Source organism: Centrocercus urophasianus, unplaced genomic scaffold, assembly GCF_019232065.1.
Source record: "Centrocercus urophasianus isolate 14NV4802_14NV808 unplaced genomic scaffold, USGS_Curo_1.0 seq_11, whole genome shotgun sequence".
Lineage (NCBI taxonomy): Eukaryota > Metazoa > Chordata > Aves > Galliformes > Phasianidae > Centrocercus > Centrocercus urophasianus.
The window spans coordinates 56,329,719-56,336,462 of NW_024884253.1; the positions used below are offsets into that span (position 1 = coordinate 56,329,719).

Sequence of the window (6,744 nt, forward strand, 5' to 3'; positions counted from 1 at the left end):
TCTCTTCTCAGAAAAATGCAGCATAAATATCATGGTTGGAGTACATACACGTGAAAATATATACAGATAGGCACTCCAAAGTTTGGCAATAACAGAAAATAGCTTTCTGTATGCAGCACAGAAACAGGTGGCTGAAGATATCCCCTCCCAAAAGCAGAAAGGGGGAATACCTAAATGGATTTCAAGATAAAATTGAGTGTTCATTCCTTTCTCTATGGAAAAACAAAACAAGACCAACCCATTTTATTTGTTACCAGGTGTTTCTCACTTAATTCATTTCATTAACTTCTTATAACTTGTTCAGCCAGCTCTGCAGACAATTGATTTTTATTACTATATGCTTCAGTGCCTTTCTATGTTAGATTTTTCCATTTACAACACGGCTCTACAAATCTCTTTAAAATTATATTGCCTTGTTTCTCTTTTCAGAGCTTAGACTGCCTTTTCAATCAACCTTATTTATTTAGCACAGTCTTCTACAGGGCAAATATAACATAATATCAGACATTTACATGTATGGTAGCTGCTTTCACAGGTTTGATTTTGAAGTAATCATTAGGATACTGCTGCTGGTGAAAATTGCTGACAAATCAGAAAAAAAGCATGATTATGATACTGTAACTGATAGATATGAGATCCGAGACAATATTTGGAATGTACTTTCTAATGACAAATCAGCTTTTAACATATACAACCCAGGATACCATGTGAGAGCACTAAAAGTTGTTAATCAGATTATTTTCACCCTTTATTACACAGCTGGAGTTTACACTGATACCTGATGTTAAGACTGCCTAACTTTTCCCATTATAAAGACATTTTCAATCTCATTGCCAACACAGTAGGTTGACCTTTTCTGGGATTTATGTCATTTTGAGGTTTATTTCAAAGAAAAAAATATGAGAGTTTGGTTTTCAGACAAAATGTGTTTGTGATTTTCAAGAATGACCCAGTGAGGTAACAGCTACTTACTTTGTATGGACTCTCAGTTGCTTCACTTAAATAAAATGTCAGTTACCTGTGTCTCTTGAAATAAGAACTTGAGAGCTAGCAGTACCCTTGATGAGGGCCCACAGAAAAGCATCCACAGCTGGCCAAACTACGAGCCCCAGAAAAATCAGAAAATGCTCACTGATATAAATGGCTGGATATTACAGTTTTGTAGCTTTCTTCTTTGAAGATTCCATATTTACTCCTGACAAATTGCCAGGCGTGAAGAAAAAGATCGTTGGAGAATGCATACGTGGACCAAACCAATGCAATGGGGAACGTGAAACTGAAGAAGGAAATACAAGGAAATACCAGCTTGGCAAAGCAAAAAATGCTAGTGGGCACTGAAAAAAAAGAAGAAATACACATACATGTTAATAAAATAAGGATGAAGTTCTGTGCTGATGACTAAGAGCCCCAGCAGTCAACTCTCCTGAAATATCAGCATGCAGCTGTTCTCACCTTCCCCAGGAAAAGTCAGCATCAGGTTTCCATGCAGCTCACTACATAACTAGAGCCTCCATCCAGATACATGCCATTACAAAATCATTTGCTCTTCTCATAGAAGCGATATTACTCAGTTCACGTTACACAGGAAAAAATTAAGGCAACAACTCTAAAACACTTGTAAAAGAAATATGTTTTAAATTATTGACATTGCTAAAAACATTGTTGCAGAGTGTTTGTTTCCTAAGACTTATGTATGAAATTATTTGGTTTTTAATTAGGAAGATTTTATACTTTTTTCTCTCCTCTTTCCTTCTCACTGAATTTGTGATCAGGCTTGGGTTTTAACTCTGCATTTGCCACCATTTTTTTGTTTTGCTTTTGAAAACTCACAATTTCCATCTGCCTCTGCTGTCTACAGCAGCTGTAAAACAGACTTAAATGGATGTGACTTACTACTAACATACAGACCTTTCTGCATATACATTAGCAACTACATTTTGGTCCAGCTCAGCAGCTGCTGAATGTAGCAAAGACTGCAATTAGCATCAGTAAAGGACAATCCTCAGTATCTGCCTTTGATGAAACACAGCTTGGCATTCTCACTTTTCTTCTCTTGTACTGACAACTCGCACAACCCCAACGTTTTATGGTCATCTGCCACCTAACTAACACTTCATTAAGTAGAACACCTACAGTGATTTTAACTACAGCCAAGGTGATTTACTCACTAATGATTTACATTAGGCCAGCAGCTATAATCTTGTTGCCTCTGTCCTACTGTTAAGATGGAAAATAGATGAATAATTGATTTATTTTCCTTATTTAAATGAGGAAGGATATTAAATTCTTGTTATGATGTTGACTGATGTATTTTCAGGCTGATATATTCTTCAAATTCTTATACCTATAATTATAGAGAATAATTCATTCATTAATAGCAACTCTTTTATGGGTTTAGTTCAAGGTGCCAGAAAGGTATCCAAAAGCTTAATGCGAGGTTGGACTCTGAAACAAATAAAAAGCTATGTGATTATTATTTGCATTTCAACAAAATAGTTAAAAGAGAGGAAAAAGAGTTATATCAGAAAAAAAACAACAACAGCAAGAAACCTATTGCACTGGCAAACAAAAGCATAAAAATAATGTAACTATTAAAAAATAATAATAATTCAGGCTAGTGTTAGAAGCTCGGTTGTGATCATAGGTCTAGCTATGTCTCTGTGTACAGAACTGCTGGGCAGCATTCACCAAGTCTTTGGATGCTTGAATCATAGAATCACTTAGGTTAGAAAAGACCACCAAGATCAAGTCCAGCCATCCACCCAATACTACAAGTTCACTGCTAAACCATGTCCCTTAGCACCGTGCCCTCAAATACCTCCAGGGATGGTGACACTGCCAACCTCCCTGGGCAGCCTGTTCCAATGCCTAACCATCCTTTCTGTAAAGAAATTCAACCTAGTATCCAATCCCCAATGGAATAATGAGTGCCATTAAAAGGAATTCTTCTGAGCATCTCAGTATCTGCAGTTTCCTATTTCTGTTGTTCTACCCTTTGACTCTTCATTTGAATCTATTTTTCTCATTATTTTTTTCCTTAGTAATAATAAGTTAGTTTCTTCCTGGATCATTTTTCTGTAGCTTGTCCTTTACTATTAAAATAATCTTTCAGGCTAGTTGTAGCTCACTTATTTCTCATATAGAATTTACTCTATATCTCTCTGACCATCCTTCTTGCCCTTCCCAAACTTTCTCCAGACCCTTGTCTTGTTTAAGACAGTAAGGAGGGCTAGGCCAGAACTGTACAACATATTACACATGTGGTAAAATCAGAGATTTACATATTGGCAGAGCGACATTTTCTCTTCTTTTCATTATTCTCTTAATGACTCCTAACATTTGATTTAGTCTTTCAATCACTATTGAGCACTAAGTGATGTTTCTGTGTGACTATCTATCATAACTCCCAACTCTCACTCCAGTCAGCTCAGAGCTCATGTAAGTGAAATTAGGAGTTCTTCTTTCCGTTATGCACATCACTGTTCAATTACCTGCACCAAATTTCAGCTGTCATTTTACTGCTCTGTCACTAAATTTTACTACCCTGAATAAATTATATAATCAAATTTGATTACCTCATTGCTACTGTGCTTTCCAGTCCTTTATGAATATGTTGAACAGCAAAGGTCCTAACACAAATCTTATGGAACCTTGTCTGTCACTGCTTTCCACTGCGAATACAAACCATTTAATCTTCCAACTATCTAACCATACAAGGATCTTCCCTTTTATGAGGTGGTGCTGAGTTTTCCTTGCTGGACTGGGTTATAAAAATCCAACAGTATGTTTTTTAAATTTTGGATTCAAGTTTCAGTGTGTGTGTATTCATAAGTTTGCTTGCCAAAGTGGTGAGTTTTTTAGCATAATTAGGTTATTATTTAAAAAAAAAAAACTAAAAAAATACATATATATATAGCATTATATCACCACTAAGAAGGCTTACTTCTTCTTTCATCCTCTTTGAATTGTTCTGTTATTGTTTTGTTATTACAGTCTTCCATGGATTATCTTTCTCCAGTCAAGCTTCCTATATCTATACATTGTCACTTCTTTCATTTAGGGCAAGACTCACTTCCCTCATGCAGGATCTTACATTTCAGGAGCTTGTATCTGACATGATTTCTTCGTTAACTGACAGTCTGCCTCCACTTCCTCTCTGACCGGTTTCTTTCTGACTGATGTATCAGAAATCCCATAATTGTGTAAGGTTTCATTTCAAACTATCTTTTTCTGCACCTACTGGCTTTCTCACTACTTTTTAATTTAAAAGCTCACTCATGATTTTTGTGATTAAAGTGCCCAAAGCCTGCTTTCCTTAGAAGAGGTCCACCCCTCTCACACAGCCTGAGTGTACTGAGGCAGATTCCCAACACTTGATAAATGTGACTCCCTGATTTTTTGCACCTACAATATATGGCTGAGGAGATGACGTTTGTGTTTGGCATCAGAATTATTATGCTTGCAAAAAACACATCAATATATACACTCTAAAATTGGGTTGGTACCATATCTCAATTGTAGTTCCCTCCTTCCCACAAGGATGTCAGCATGACCAAGGGTCACAAGCTGTAGGGAGAGGAAAAATCAATGACAGAAGGGTAGGGAGGGAATTTCTGAGTGAAAACAGCCATCAGATGACTCTGCAGTGTGCATTTACAACATCCTGAGTACTCTGTAAACCACAGTGCACCTGCACATGAATTAACACCATAAAAATGCAGAAGAGTAAAGTCCCATATATTGTTTGTAATCACAAGTTTTGAAAATTACTAGGTTATGAATGCGAACATTCAGCTAAATATACTGACTTACAAAATGTCAGGCTTACGTTTAAAACAAGAATACTATTATCAGATTTTTATAATAAAAATAAAACGTTTCTGCTTTTTTAGGAAATATTATTGCTTACTTTCCTCATTTTACCTTCCCCTGCAAGCACATACATACTTCCTTTTTTTTTTTTCCCCTCACTGTGGGTTCATTTATATTAATAAATACCATACGTGACAGTGTGACACTGTCATAAATAAGTAAGAAAAATATATGTCTGTGAAACTCTAAAAATCCTTTAGCTACCTGTCTACATAAATTATGAATAAGCACTGTTTGCACGCTGCAGCTACAATCTCCCCACTTGCTCACTGATGCTGGAAAATATTTGTTTTCTAATTTGTTGGGATTAAAATGTTTATTCTGAATTCCTATTTCAGAGCAACTCCCACAAATAGTGCTGCCAAATCTGGAAGTTTGCTTCTACTGAAAAAATTTTTGGACAACTCCTGTGCACTTGAGTTGTCAAGCTTCTGCTGTCTACACAGCATCTGGATACAAAACAGAGCTCAATAATGTGTCCAAACGCAAGTCTTCTATTAAAACAGAAAGAAAGAAAGAAGAAAGAGGAGGAGATAAAAACAAAAGGCAACATAAAATAGAAAACATCAACTTCAGCCTATCATAAGACATCACGACAAGGCAGCATAGAAACAGGAAATTAAATGCCAAATACACAGCAAAGCATCAGTAGGTTATGAAGACTCCTCTATTATTACTTGAACACAGAAAGCAAAATTGCAGTGACAAAAAGATTTAAATTACACTGTGCATGAACAAAAGCCACAATGATCGTGTAATTACAAAACAATAATAATTCCACGCACAAAGAAAATATACAGTAAAAGCTTAGAGGCTGGAATTTGTGCTAGGACAGATAACACAAACTAATGCCACCATAAAAAGCATGAAAGTTAATACAATAAACTTTTAGTAAGTAACTTTAAGCTTAATCAAAAGGAAAACAGAACCCAAACTCTGTACTGTCTAGTGTAGACAATACACTTTGGCATCTCTGCAGCAGAGCTGCTGGAAGTCCAGAAGAACTGGAATGTCTCCCAGGCACGTTACACCAACAGCCAGTGGAGTACGTGCACCACAAGATGGAAGCAATGAATGCAACAGAAATGGCACACCTCTAGTCATGAATCCTTGGACTCTCTTGGCAATAACTGAACATTTAGAAAAGCTGGTCAAGTGAACTGTGATGTCTTGCTCAGTTTCAAAAGCCTAACAAGCCTTAAAAAATCAGTGTAGGACCCAACATAGATAACTTTTTTGTAGGGACACATAGCCATCAATTATATCTCCAACATTGGTAAGGAACTGTTTTTGTCTTTTTGGGTTAATCAATAGCAGGTGAAAGTCATAAAAATAAACATATCTAAGTTTAGCTGCATACATTAAGAGACTGCTAGATTTTATGTTCTTACTGGATCTCTGTCCCAGAATACACTAAGATTTCAGCTGTCATACAGTTCTACCACCTCAGTATTGCCATATACCATATCTCAGTATTCTAATTTATTTTCTCTCAAAATACTGAACTGTGCATGCAGCTTTGTAGCCAACAACGAGAATTTCATGGATATTATTCAAGTGGATAAAGTATTTTCAGTTACCTCTTTAATCATCATTATTTTTTTAATGAGTATGAACATTAGATGCATACCAAGTATTAATTTTTTATCAAAATATTTTCCACTTAGCACTTTCAGAAGCAAGTTGGCAGGGCTGGAAATCCAAGTCCATTATCCAAGCAAAAGCAAACCAAGAAAGAGTAGGAGGCCTCTGTCTTTGATAAATGAACAGAGCATCTCAGCGAAGCTGAAAACATTAATCTTTCTTTGGGAATTAATATATTACTACTGAAAAACTGGTTCTTTAGTGAAATTCCTCATACAAAATGTATAC

General features: G+C 36.0%; 1 long non-coding RNA gene across 1 annotated transcript; it reads right to left on the reverse strand.

Moving 5' to 3' along the window:
• Window positions 1–723: 723 nt before the first annotated feature.
• LOC122155224 lies at window positions 724–1,571 on the reverse strand. Its single transcript, XR_006167177.1, has 2 exons — window positions 1,453–1,571; window positions 724–1,334 (listed from the first exon to the last, which is right to left on the reverse strand). It is a non-coding gene; the product is annotated as an uncharacterized LOC122155224 (long non-coding RNA).
• Window positions 1,572–6,744: the final 5,173 nt, after the last annotated feature.